The sequence below is a fragment of the Seriola dumerili genome, unplaced genomic scaffold (assembly GCF_002260705.1).
Source record: "Seriola dumerili isolate Sdu_G_001 unplaced genomic scaffold, Sdu_1.0 BDQW01000219.1, whole genome shotgun sequence".
Lineage (NCBI taxonomy): Eukaryota > Metazoa > Chordata > Actinopteri > Carangiformes > Carangidae > Seriola > Seriola dumerili.
Window position 1 is genome coordinate 3332960 of NW_019174474.1, and position 13445 is coordinate 3346404.

Sequence of the window (13445 nt, forward strand, 5' to 3'; positions counted from 1 at the left end):
GATGGAGAACGAGCACAAACACACGCGCGCTCAAGTGAACACAAGATTTAAAAAATGTGTCATAAAACTCTTACTGAAAATTATTATAACCTGTGATAAGGTAAGTTATCATTTTGGTATAATTTTCTATAATAAGACATATAGGCCAACTGAGCCTCAAAATACATTAGTTTGCCAATTATATTTTTAGAATTTTTAAAATAATTATAGGCAATAGAATTTCAGTGTTATGCCTTATAGCTGTAATAACTAAATTCTACTTTAAAATGTACTTTTTAAAACCATAATATAAAGCCATAACATATAGTTTTTCCCTTTCCCTTAATGCAGTTGCCCTCAGCTCTGCAGGAGCTGTAGTTTCCTTCAGCTTGTCTGGTTTTATGGCCTGCAACTTGCTCTCATGAACCTTGTTTCCAGCTGCAGCTGCTGTCGACCAAAAATAAACCCAACGCACAAGTTAGTGGAAACCAAACCAGAGCAAAAAGGAGTGATATGCTGTGCAATTTTTTATACACATTTCTATAAAACTCAGCCTGATATATGTGATATCTTTGGAAACTCCTCTAGAATAAAAAAAAATATATGTGGGTTTAACTCTTGGCTCCACAGCATAAGAAGTTTTTAATGACTGGTGACTGATGTCCTGAAAAAATTGTCGTTTTTTTTTTTACTTTAAAAACTTGAAGGCGAAGTTTGCAGCATTCCCTCAGACAGATAATTTGATCATTCGTCACTTTGACTATAACAGATCAGTCTGCTGCCTGTTGTTGTCGCAGACTGAATATCCTGAGCATTCTGTGATAAAGAGTAATCTGCTTATGGATGAAGGGTCAGTGGATCTGCTTATCCACCACCCTTCTGTTAAATCAGCTCACTGAAACCCCTAGTTTCACAGTGTTCAGTCGGTTTATGCTGCTTTGCTTATTTCATATATCCTTCTTGACTACATCTCATTGGGTTTGATCTCTGTTGGATAAAGATCTGAGTTGCTGCACAACTGCAGAGCAGCCTTACTGGAAATGACAAAAAGAGTACAAAACAGCCCAAGGGTCTGGTTTGAAATCTAAACATGTGGGAGGTGGGGGCGTCAGAGAAGTAAAACATTCCTAAGGACCTTCTCATAATTTAGGAGAGGGGTGACTAAGAGTGTTGAGCTGAACAATAGGATGAGTCATGACAGAGGGTCTCCTCTGACAGGGAGGACACTCCCTCCTGAGACCCCCACAGTCAGAGCTCCCACCATGCAGGAAACAGATGTGTACAGAGTGAGTGTGTGTGTGTTTCTGTGTGTTTATGTGTGTGCACGCATGCATGTGGTTGTGATGAGAAAACAAACATTTATGCGGCAACTATCGCTATAACCATACTATTTCACATATATTGTATATCTATTGCTTAAAGGTGCTATCTATAAGTTTTGTAACTTTGTAACTATTTGTAACTTGTTGCTTACCAATCGTTAGCCTACCAATTATGGTGGTGTTGATTGTCCCTTGACAAGAGCTTCGGCCATTGTTGTCTTTATAATAGGAGAGGTTATAATAAGCCTTTGAACAACGCTACGTCTTCAAGGCTGATTGGAGGCTACAGTAGGTCGCTATCGGAAAATGACGAGATGGTCTGGGGGCTAGCTGGTTAGCATGCTAACTTCAATAGAAGAAAAACTGTGATCGGGACAAGGGTTAACACTGGCATTGCTTTCCACCACTGGAGACAGCTCTTGGTGAATAAAGGGATGAAGTTTGATACTGAACGTTTCTTCTAGACTGGTAAGTAAACAGCTGTTAATGCTAACATCGGCTATGTAGCAATAGTAAAACTTACAAATAGCTCCTTTAAAAGAATATATTGACATTTTGGGATACACTTATTCTCTTTCTTGCTGAGAGTTAAAGGAGGAGCTTGATATTACTCTCATATCTGTATACTAAATTTGTAGCTAGAGCCAGCAGCTGGTTAGCTTAGCTTAGCATAAATACTGGAAACAAAGAGAAACAGCTAACTTCAAAGGTAACAAGATCCTCCTACCTGCACATCTAAAGCCCACTATTGTATCGTGTTCTTGTTCCTGTTTAATCTGTACAAAAGTGTAAGAGTAAGAGAGTGTAAGTGTAAAAAAACAATGTGCTGTTGAATGGGAGATTATGGGTTGCCTCTTTCTTAACCAGGTACAATTGCCAGGCAGTCAATGGAGACTCCAGGAAGAGTCCCAGCAAAGAAATAGTCCAGCACATAACCCCCTCCAAAAAGAACTCTTGTCAAGAAAGCTAATGAGTGTATTTCCCATAATGCGGGGCTATTCTTTAAACCTAAAACTTAAAAGTTAACTCAAAAGTTTAAATAACATTACAAACATTACTATTAAAACTCAAGTCATGCTAGATATAAAACTTTAACCGCTATAGGAAGAAAGTACTTCCTCACTGCTATGGCAACAGGCCTATTTATGTAAAGCAACTTCACTTGTTATCGGCAGAGATATTGCATCTACCAGTAGTTTCCGTTTCAGGTGGTTTTGGGGAAGTTACATACTTCTTCTTCCAAACCACAACTGAGATGAAAAGATTTAGGGGAACAGTTGCATTGCTGAGTCACGCCCCAAATAGTGGTTTGCAGAAGTGAAAACCCCTTTCTCTGTAGAAAAGACACAAATTTCCATTTGCAACCACTGTGTGCTCTTGACCCCGATAACCAACAAGTTTTGTTTTGCCTGTATGCAATGTGATGCCAGCTCTAAATGTCAAGATGTCCCTTGACTGAACTATGAGGACACATATACATACAGTGCATAGTCCTGTACACATCATTTTGCTGGCTGATTGGGTGATGTGGAGTTTGGCCACTGAAGATCATCTTGTTACCTCTTCTTGTGTGTATATGGGGGTTTCTTCACTGGATGTCACTGCCTGGAACTGAACAGCCTTTCTATTTCCTCCTCCTCACTATCTCACACTGCTGGTATAAGTCTAATTTCTGGGACAGATGTTTCTGTTATCCTCCCAGGGTTTCCCACCGTTCTACATACACACATGCATGTGTGCACACACATGTGTGTATGTAGTTTTGTGTGTGAGGCCCCTTGTTTTTTCTTAGTCAGGCCTCTAAGGGCCTCCACTTTAAACAGGATATACCAGTTATCTGAAAACAAGGGTGAGACAGAGATTTTCCTGTGTGGGCAGGTCTTAAAACTCATAATAGTGAATCTCTTCTAGAAAAAAAAGACTATTCTTTTCTGAGTAAGACGTAAATGTGAGATAAGGATGTGCGCTTTTTTGTTGCTCTATGATAAAGAAAAATATCACAAAATGAATAACAAATAGATTTTAGAAATGCACAAGAGCAACGTAATTTCTTCACTGCTTTGTTGTGAGCACACCAGTATAGAAAAGGGGGAGTTGGTAAATAATTGCACATAATTGTAGTGTACATAAACACCACTCTCCACGTGCATGACCTACTTCTGAATAACTGGGGTTTTACACCAGCAGTACACCCACCCTACGCTGAAGCAGTGTATGTTCAAGATTCCTTGATTAAATTCAAGATACTTGTTGAAACTGTCAGTCCGTGTTTTTTAACACTAAGCCACCATTTCCTTCTCTCTCTCTTACTTGTCCCAAACAGACTTAATGCATTCTTTCCACTCTGTTTTCTCCCTCATGTCTGACCCAGCAACAGTTTAGGGCTCATAACCTCAGTGTACTGGTGGAGAAACCACAAGATAAAACTGTACACTGAAGCAATAATTCCACATTTATGACATGAGTTTTAGAAGAAATTGCCAATTAGGTCACCGTAAGTCTTTGTGAAGACTCATGAATTGTCCATATGTTCATAACAAACAGGATACGTGCAGGCTGTTTGTGTAGCTTTAATGATGCCGGTTGACTTTTTAAAAAACAAAATATGGACAACACTCTCACTGTCAGCCTGTCTTTCTCTGTGATGTGTTAAGCAGTTCTTGGGGTAATGTAAGGCATTCAGCTTTCTCTGCCTTTCCCCTCTTTTCCCTGTGAGTGTTCAGCCAAAGTTCAGCTAATTCAATCACTGCTGGATGACTCACACCACAGTGTCCCTCTCTGCACAGATGCACAGACACTCACACACATCCAAACACATACACATGCACCATGGTGCCTGGCTGGATGACATTTGTGAGATCAGTACTACGTCAGCCTCTCAGCACACTTGTGAAATGATGTCCTGTTCTCAAGCTTCATTAGCCGCTCAAACTCTCCATCTCATTTTTATCATCAAGCTTTTGCATTATCTCTACTATTGATATTTTAACATTCACTATTTGTTTTAATTCCTGAATTTATTGATCCATCTCTTTAACACCAGCCCAGATGTTTCCCTTGTCATAAATATAACAGCAACATAAAGTGCAAGTCTGGAGCAACAATAATTCCTATTTCATTTTCATAGAACATTAACTCTTTTTTTCCAAGGTTGCCTCTCTGTGGTAGAGATGACACTGGAAAGGTTTTTGTCACTACTTTCATTCTTACTTAGTATTCATTATTTTCCTCTTATCCGTCTGCTAGCAGCCATGTAAGGTGAATATGACCACAAATTCTTTCTATTCGCATTAAAAATTATTCACTCAAGCATGGCAGATGAGCAAATTACAGGCTGCATGCAATTTCCTGCATTTGCATGCCTACGCGTGTGTCCATGTTTGCATGTGTTTGAATGTCATATATGGGAGCACATGCAAAAAGATCAAGATACAGTAATTTAACTGCAGCTCTCGGATGTTGTCGCTGAGGCTGTTATTACTGCTCAAGCCACCCAGATTTATTGAGCGTTACTGTACAGAGCCTCTCCACTTAGCTTAATGACTGCCAACAGGAATGAGAGCAGATGGCTCAGTCACAGTACAGTAAGAGGTGAAATATCCACACTTTTGTTTAAGAAAAGTGCCCACAACTTACAAGTCTATTTTATCACACAGACCACAGACACAGTGTGTCTGGGATATATATCTTTGCTGGACTCTTAAGAATTGATTCACTACACATATGTTCAAACTATCAGGAAGACTTACTTTTTTTCCATAGATACACAGAAGAAGTAATTCATTCCTCCCTGAACAATTACTAAACATAGGCATGAAAAGCTGTTTTATACTTGGGAATGTGCACACATGCAGTGCAAACAAACTCAAATATGTCTTCACAGTACTGACATGAGCTGATAAGTTATATAGATCCTTGAATAGCATACCAGTTAATCATCAATGGTGTAGGACAAAAACAGAAAAGAAAAGAATTCAGGTCAAATGTGGGAGGTGAACAGGCCAGGGTAAACAGGGGACACAACATCATAGAGATACATGTATCTGTCCCTCCTTCTGTCCGTCCACTCTTCTGTCTGTCTGTCTGTCTGCTCGCATGTTTGTGTGAATAAGCTGAATAAGCGGGATTTCCAACACAGAGAACAGGAAGGCCCTTCCAACAGCACGCACACACCATGACCGGAGGAAATCAAGGTCAGTGTGACAATTGTGTGCGCGTATGTGTGTTAGGGAGACAGAGACAGAGAAGGTTCTGTACTTACATTACCCCCTGGTGCATCATAATCTCTCCCATTTTATCCTTCTTGGAGGGGGCTACAAAAGTGTGGCTGTATTGTTTAAATTTCTCCCACTGCAATAAAGAGACTTGTGTTGTAAGACTTACAGTGTTCATTGTGTTGATATGATAACTCTTAGAGAACCACATGTAGACGATTCTCTCGTTTCTTTTTCTATGTGTGTGTGTGTGTGTGTGCGTGTGTGTGTGTGTGTGTGTGTGTATGTGAGAGTACATGTGCTTGTGCTAAATAATCCTTTAAAAGCATCTAAAACACTCGACTGGGTTAGTAAAGCATTAATGACAGCACTCTGGGTCGGTTAACCTATTCTGCCTGTTGTTCCACTTTCCATACAAGAGAGGAGAGCCTCCTGCCATTTCCTTAAATACATGCAATATATACCTCATGAAAATCATGGGGCGTGATATACAGGTAGTGAACACCGTACAATATTATGTAACCAAATACAATAAATGCCACCTTTGTAAAAGTAAAACTTTCAAAATGTTGTTTTGCCAGATTCAATTATATTATAACATCCGAGGCTGTAGTGTATGTTGTTTTTGCACTGTACTGCATTATTTTGGGGTTTGTTTTTATCTCCCAGCCCCCACCTCCAAAATCCATTCTTTGTAATGTTATCAGAGGGGGTTAGAGAGATTGACTGTAGATGAGGCAGCCTTGGTTTGTGCATGCCAAGGCTTTGTTACACGCTCTGTCTTGCAGGTCTGCTGGCACACACTATTACACACACAATGTACACACTCAATCACATTATTAATCAGACACTCAAGTCCATCCTTTTACCCATTTGTAAGCCCTCCACCCCTCCCAATGCTTTGCCCCAAGACTCATCGCCAAGGTAACCGCCAGCACTCAACAACCTTCTCCCAGACATCCTGGCAAGGTGAGGGAACACACACACACACACACACACAAAGTCAAACGGACACAACGTCTGTCCTCTCCTCCAGATCAGTAATTACTACAGATAGACAAATAGAAGTCTCCCTAATCACTCATAAGCAGACAAGTTATACAACAAAAATTCTTTCATAATGACTCTTTGACACATTGAGGGCACAACTGTGTGACCCTGATCATTTCCTCACACGCAGAGTCATTTCTTTTCAAAAATATTTCGCTCTCCACATAAAAATCAAAGTTGTTTTTCCATCAGCACTTGACAACCTGAGCCAGAACATTTTCCATTTTCAAAATCTGTGCCCAGCAACTCTGGAGGTGGAGGAGGGAGAGGAGAGGAAAGAAGAGGAAGCTCGTGTTGTTTTCCGTACCTGATAACCCTCCATCCTCTGTCTCTCTACAGTCCGACCTGTCAGACGCTGTTTCCTGGAATTCTGATTCCTGAGGGGAGTGCATGGGAAGGCAACACAAAGGGGATACTGTCAGTCACTGTAAGGTCATCACTGAATAACAAACACATTAATCTAATGTACATGACCAGTCACACGTCAGGAAATAAATGCCTGCATGAGGCTGAATGAAGTAAGGTGTAGTTATCAGGCAATAAAATAGTGAGGCCACGGATCTTAGTACAATGGGGACAAAAGCATGTTTAGTAACATTGTGATTTGGTATGGGGATACACATATAGGTCTACAGCCACAGATGCAAGTGGGTAACACATGCTTAGTTTCCTTCTTATCTGTGAAATACTGAAACCTACTTTTGCGACTGAAATGTCTGTGCCAACACAACAACAAATTACTGTCAAACACCGTATATGTAAATACAGCTCAGGTGGCAGTTTGAGGCCAGTGTCAGGACAGACAGTTATTGTTTCATAGGAGAATGTTCATGTTCTTTGCTCTCTGTCGTCCTGTTCAAACCAACCCCTCTATTTGCCTAATAACAGTGTTTAGTCATCTTTTACTACTGTGTGTGGCTATGTATGTGTGTGTGTGAGAGAGTGTGATACTGAAGAGTTTATATTATTGTTTCTAGGCCATTCTTTTATGATCCATGTAAGCATTGTTCCTGTGTGTGTGTGTGTGTGTGTGTGTGTGTGTGTGTGTGTGTGTACTGTGCTGAATGTACAGATACAACCGTGGTTTCAGCTCTGGATAAAGTGCCCCATAAACATGTTCACCTTCAAGGGAGGGTGCAAAGATAAATACAACTACCATATTATCACACACTGATATGGACACACAAAGGAAACACATGCACACTCACAGATAAAGCATTGGGGCCGAGGGGATCAAAGCTACATCTGTTGTACTGGATGTCTTAACAAAGACACTAATGATAAAACCTGAAGAATTACACATTGTGGAATGACACACAGGACTGGCACATAATGACTCAAAAGTCATCTTTTGTTAGTCATCCTCACACACTCCTCATTTTTCTTACTTGACATACTACACAGTCTTTTCACATCATGCCTGTCATTTATTGCCAGTGTCGTCACATTCAGTCCCTTGAGCTCTACAACAGAGGGGGCATTAATTTGCGCCTCAAGGGCAGGAATCACTGAGGCTTATGGCTGTGATTTATGAGTGGTCAACTGATAAGGAGCTGGAGAGCTGCAAGGGTTAATGCACATGCTCAGATCATGCCTGTGCTAAACATCTGCTGGTGAGACATCTCCCTTTAGTTTAAGTAATCTGCAGCGTAAACTCCAGGATTCCTAGTAACCCCCCCCCCCCCCATTCTTCTTCAGTTTCCATTGCTGATCAGCATTATTGATTAGAGGAAAAGCCTAATAATGCCTCATCCTCCTCTTTGAATAAGGAGGAAATCCTCGTGCATGGTTGCTTTAGGTCAAGACTAAATAGAAACAATACTCTCAGCAGACAAATACACATATACAAGCACACACGCAGACACGGGCACCCATGCGTGTCGTTAAGAGAGATCAGTGAAACACAGATCATGTTGAACAGGAACTCAGGATACGTTTCACTGACACTCTATCTATCTACAGTCACTGAGCGGTCTGCCCGCAAAGTGGCTGTGTGAGGGTGCACACGTCTGTTTTGATTTTTGCATCTCTGATAAGAAATAGTAATAGTGTGATGAGGCATGCATGAATTAAATACAGCCACAGGGACATGAGCTTTGACTTACTGTAAATCTCATACAAAGTGGATGAATAACTTTATTTGGGTTCTACACTCCCTCTTGTGGTTATATAATGTACTACATGAAATCTACAATCAACTGCAGTAGCTGTTATAGAAAAAAGAAACAGTGCATATCTGTAAAATATCAAACAGTTAAATGAAAAGATAAATAAGCGTCCACAACAAAATGAGTATATCAGTTGAAATCAGAACTTATTAACCACAGTCTTCTTACCTTTGGTTGTCTGATAATAATGGAGGGTCTTGGGATTTGAGGATATTTCAGCTTCAGCTCTGGACTACACTCCAATTCCAGCTCATCATCATCTGAACTCTGGGAGAGGCTATGGCAGGGTGGAGGTGACTCAAAGCATGGGTCATCATCTTTGTCCTGAGGGTGGCAGGTAGAGTTTGAGTTGGTACTGTTTACTTTTCTGGTTCTGGTGGAGTGGGTGGAGATACAGCTGACAGTCCTCTGTGGCCGCTTGTGCTGTGGATCCTCCTGTGGGCTGCCTGTTGGGGCTTCAGGCTGGGATATAACTGGATCTGCAGCTGGGAGCCCATGGTTATTTCTGCTTCCTCTGGAGTTGTTTGGCTCCTGAGGAGGAGCCGGATCAATGTTAACATCAGATGGATTACCAAAACAGTGGCCCAGAGATGAACAGGGTAGTCCATGCATGCTGGTGGATTTACAAGTTACCAAGAGAGACAGTAAAACAAATCCTAATTGCACTGACATTAGGTGGATCTGGGGTTCCCAGTCTGTGGGGCAACATTAGGCAGTTAATCTGAACTGGCTTCTTGTACATCATCAAACACTAGAGTAGAGTCTGAACAATTCCCAATGAGGGATATACATCATTACATTTAAGTGGGATGAAGGGAAATACTCTAAGTGTACGCACTACATAAGAATGAGCCAACCCTTTCCACACTTGTGAAGTGATGTATGAAATAAAAACATCTCTTTATCAAAGGAGGACGTTCATTTTGATCCATGCCAACAAATATAATAAATAAATGTCCTTCATTTCAGTATGTCCTCTTGCAGCATCAATTGTCTGTTTGTCCAGCAGCAGCTGTGGACGTTAGGTTATCAGTGTATCACAGACTTAACCTTAAAAGTCCAGGCTGTGTCGGCCGTTTCATGGTCAGTAGGTCAATCTGTCATCACATCATTCTCTCTTTCTCCGAAAATAGATTCCCATCCAGGCTGCTTCTAAGTGGCTTCAGCCAGTTTTTCTTTGGCGGCATACAGGCGAGGGTCACGCTTTTCTCAGTCCTTCATAGTCCCTTGTCTGCCTCCCTGACAAGCTGCATGTGCATGAGCGTCTCAGGGTTTTTGTGCAGTGTGTCAGTGCTAGGTGTCTCATTACGCGACCAGGTAGTCCCTGGTCTGTTGTGAGTTTGGAGGCTGGGGTTGGGCCTCACTGATCCAGCAAGACTCTGGTTACCATCTGATCCAGGGTCAGTTACTAATACACCTGCCCCACACTTCACCACTGTTAATTAATGAACTCATCTGATCACAGAGCAGCTGCCTGGAGTGTAAAGGTTACTGGAGTGTTACAGATGGCTGAATATGAGAGTTCAAGTTACAGGCAAACACCGTAAGTGATAGGCCTCAGATGAGACAGAGAAAGGAGAAAGAGAGCGAGAGAGAGAGGGAGAGACAGAGAGAGAGAGAGAAAGAGAGAGAGAGAGAGAGAGAGAGAGAGTGCCCCTCCTCACAGAATGACTGAGACAGGAGAAACCCAGCTGCCCTTAGGTGACGCCTACTTAAATATTCATACAATCACATAAAGCAGACTTGCATCTATATTTTATCCAGCCTGGTCTACTGGTGAATATGTATTTTTCATAAGAAAATATCAAGTGTAGTATTATGAAAAAAAAGCTTTGTTAGGTTACCTGCACAGGTTTGGATTGGTTCTCTGGATTTTGATTGGTTATTTAACCAGATAATGTTTCAATGCAGGCTTTTACTGGTTAAAATGTCTGAAAACAACAATTATATATAACCTATAAAAAACACTCTGAGGATGATGGTCTACAACAAGACCTTGTGGCCATAAAATATATGGGAGTGCTGCACTCATGAAAGCCCTGCATTTGAATGAAGTAAAATATCTCTTTGAATCTGTTTACAAGAAAATTAAACACCACATACAACTGTACTTAAAGATGAATTACATGTGTGCTTTTGGTTCAAATGACATATTAGGTGTCAAGTTCAATGATTAGGCTACATTTTGGTGATAGCAGAGTGATGATGAGATTAAATCAAAAATATTGTTGGTGCCAAGAAACAGGGCGATCCACAAAAACAGCAGAATTCACTGCCAAGTTTCCAGCAATGTCTGAAAGGGCAAATTCTGCCAGGTCAGTTAAATTGCATCCTGTCATTTTTGACAATAGGAATCCTGCATGTTGGTGTTTCAACAAGGGGAAGGAACGTGGGCAGCTTCTTTCAGCCCTGGCAGAATCAGCACTTGAGATTCACTTTAATGCAGAATGTCATAAATGATCCACCTGGGATCTATGGGAAAGCAGGTAGATCATACAGACTGCTGATGATCTTCACTTCAACCACAGCTGATTATATTCTTTTAGATCATTAGTTTCTTTTACCATCATTGATTTAAATGAGGTTGACAAAATGTTAGAAACACCTGTCAGTATAACACAATACAATTCAACTGCAACCCAAACTACAGCATTCAAAATGACTGTAAAGTTGAATCAACACCTCTCAAAAACAGTTTCAACACAAACTGAACATTATAACCTTCATGAAGGTAGAAGTTATTCCATAGTTGTTGTATTTAACTGTGTTAGCTTTAGTGAGATGTACCTAATAATCTGGCAACTGACTGTGAAAGAACAAGTGGAAAATGGAGTCCATCTCTCACATCTAGATATAGAACTTCCAAGTCTAGATTTTGAGTATTCCTGCATCTGGATCATTTATGTCTCATGATGTACTCTCAAATCTAACTGTGGACATTCAAAAGTAGATTTATAAGTTACACTCTTAGAATCAGATGTGTTGGTTGGTTCACTGTCCCCTAATCTAAATAAGTCAGTATGAACACACAGTGTGTGATTGTATCTCTTTCCCACAAACTGTATCCACCATACACTTAATTGGAAAGAGATGCACAAAAATGACCAAATGGGATTAATTTGTGTTTAATAAACATGATTTTTGAATACTGCAATGAATAAAATAATGATTTGTTGCATTATAGATTTTGTTTAGATTGCCTGCTCTCCTCTGTAACCCAGCATGTTTTGTTATGCAATGTATACAATGTGACCACCTTGTACACCAGGCATCTTCTCCTGCACAGTGATCTTATCCTGGTGGCTCTGCCAGAGTCTGATAGTTGCAGGACTCTTCTCTTGTAGTTGTGGATGTGCTGTAAGGAGACATGACAAAGAAACACAACAACAATCACATAAAATGATATTACTCATGTGGAGCAAAGGGAGACTAACATCTGTATCTGTTTAGTAATGCAGTTAATTGGTACACTGGCAGACCTACATGCAGGGTATCTGCAGGCCCTTGGATATTAATAAAACATATTCTTACACACACAAAACACACAAACATCTATTTAATGAAGACTAAACATTGCTCAGGTAATAGACCTCATACATAATCTCTATCCTCTCAAGGGGTATTTCAACAAGCCCTCATGTAAACAAATTCACAATTGTGTTTGTCCTGTCTCTTTCAATATGAGAAACAAAATCTGATATGAACACTCCCACATACTCTCTTATTTAAGCAACTTTGTGTTGTGAGTGTGGCTTACCCTGACATATTGAACCAGGGCGTGATTATGAAACATGTCTGATCTCTTTTTTCTCTATATGTAGACAGAGATATAGTTTGCACTCAAAATTTAGAAGCTTAGAAGGACTCTTTAGTTGAAAGAATATTTAATCATCAGTCAGAGAGCAGCTAATGGTGTAAACTGTGCTAAACTGTGTATCTTGTAAAGACAAAATTGCATTTTAAAGACACTCAAACAGGATTTAATGACCCATCATACACCATCATACAAGACTGTAGAAGCACTATTCCATCACACTAAACAGGGTGTGTTGTAACTGATAACACCTTTACCCACTCAGGCGGAGAACTATATGCTTGCACACTCCAGTCCAGGTCCAGCTTCCTAAACTGAGACTGTATCTTAGCTGCGTCTAAGCTTGGTGGAGGGTTGAAATAATTCATTGTTCAGAGAATGGTCTAACAAGGAAAAGGGCAATACAGAATCATTCTTTTGGCTGTATACTTTTCTGTGTGCCAAACATTCAAAACCTTTCAAATTCAAATTCAGAGCCTTATATTCTTGAGGTTCACAGTTGCACAGTCCTCTTTTACGACAATATTCTTGTGTCACTTTATTTCACTCCACCCCTGTGGGATTCTTAATGAATTAAAACTTTCTGGCAAACCCAAACAGGTATGGAGTGCTTATTAGCACCAACTATTCATATCCTACCATGAAACTTAGAACTGACCTCTATTAAAGTTGACCTCTATTAGAGTTTGCCCTCCTCCATAACGGGCCTGGTCCTAGACTTTGTAGCTGAAGAAGCTGCACTCACTTTGCCAGACCTTCGTGGTTGTCAGTGAGTCATTTATGTCTATCAAAACTATTCAGTTTAGGCATCAAACTCCATAATTGGCAGATAGATAACACATCAACAACAATACAGCCGGCTACATGACCATGCGGTAATAAGCCCTTGAAGAGCTCG